Below are 1,860 nucleotides of genomic sequence, written 5' to 3'. Positions count from 1 at the left end.
CTTTTGATATGAAAGTAACTATTTAGATTGAGAAAAGAAATCAGAGAATCACAACTTTTTTGTTTCCACAGTTTGTTTTGGTTTGGTTTGGCTTTGAGTTTTTGTTGTTGTCTATCTTGGTACTGGGAATCAAGTTCATGATTTTGCACTGCCAGGTAGGTTCTGTGCCACTGAGCTATCTATGCAACTGGCCCATATGACCTTTTTTGAAAAACACCAAAGCCATCACAAACTCAGGGGAAATAATATATGTTCAGTTAGTAACTGCCTGACAGCTGTCCATCTTTCAGTCTTCTATCTGACTTTTATTTGAATGCTTCTATTTTATTACAACCTTTGGGGAAAATATACATCATTCAGCTTTTCCCAACCCAGTTAATTTAATCCAATTATTCATAGTTTAGAAAAGTTTCAAGTCCACACTCATGATGGACAATGCCATGCAAATTGTTTATGCTGGTTCTCAAAGTAAGGGAAATCACCAAAAAATTCCATTCAATTTTTTTTTTTTTTCAGAAATGGGGATTGAACTCAGACCCTTGTGCTTGCCACGGAAGTGCTTATTCCACTGAGCCATCTCCCTGGCTCCTCCATTCAAATTTGAATTTTTCCCAGCCATAGTAGTGTATGCCTATAATCCCAGCTCTCCGGAGGCTGACGCAGGAGGATTGCCTCAAGTTTAAAGCCAGCCTGCGCTACATAGTACATTCAAGACAAGCCTGAACTACACAGCCAACCATGTCTCGGGAAAAATATGAAATAAAAATATAGTTTAAAGGTCTGCACAGGAGAGACTCCCCTGTACACACACACACACACACACACACACACACATTGCAATGGTAGCACTGGAGGATGCAATCTTTCTTTAATCTTTGGGGACTTTTACTATAAATAAAGCTGTGTGAGTTAGTGAAGAAAAACATGATCTTCACCTCAAAGGCTAATATTTTTCACATAAATTTCAAAAATCTAATTATTCTTTTTATGCCCTGAAGAAGTAAAAGACCCCTCTTATGTTATGGATGAACTGCCATGAATGAAACAAATTTCATAATAAAAAAACTGAAGTATTAATTTGTAAAAGGGCCCACTTTCTTTGAAAACACAATTTTGATAATTATCTCGTTCAAACCCTTTCTGCAAAGTAGTCCTAAAAACCACAGTACATTGTACACAAAAAATTTACAGAAATTGTCAGTGAAATTATATGTCCTAGGAAGCAGGTAATTTATTTTCATTAAAGAAAACGCCCCCAGAACCCAGCCCGCCCCAGCTAGCGCTGGAGCTGCCCCTGTATAACTGGCTGTGGAAGACAATTGCCTCCGCGACCTTCCTGACCAGGAAGACACCACAGCTGTCATGTCAGGTGAGGACCTGGGACTCTGGGCCAAGGTTGGCCGACCTGCCATCTGTAAGCAGATCTAATCTGAGGAACAGGCAAATACACAAAGCAGCTTCAGGGAGGTTATGAATCCAGGGCTGGTGTAGTGCGCAGTCAGGCGCTTCTGACCTGCTCCCAGGACCCAGGCAAAGAGGTGGGCTCAGGAAGTCAGAAGGGCGCCAGCAAGCAGTCTAGCAGAAACCAGAGGGAAGTCTGTGTCAAATGGCCCAGGCTAGGACAGAACCAGCTCTCCTGCCTGCTGGCCCCAGAACCCTTCCCTCCGCTGCAGGTGATGCGCTTTTAGAGTGGAGGACGCCCTTATTACATAGAACTGATCCTCCTAACCTTAACAGGACACCCAAAACAACTTCTGTTTTAATTTTTTAAAGAATCTACATGGGGCTGGGGAGATGGCTCAGTGGAATAAGCGCTTCCCTGGCAAGCGCAAGAGCCTGAATTCAATTCCTGGTTCTGAC

This window comes from Octodon degus, unplaced genomic scaffold (genome assembly GCF_000260255.1).
Source record: "Octodon degus isolate 3935 unplaced genomic scaffold, OctDeg1.0 scaffold00268, whole genome shotgun sequence".
Taxonomy (NCBI): Eukaryota; Metazoa; Chordata; class Mammalia; order Rodentia; family Octodontidae; genus Octodon; species Octodon degus.
The sequence above is the reverse complement of the archived record's forward strand: the minus strand, read 5'-3'. Positions refer to the sequence as shown.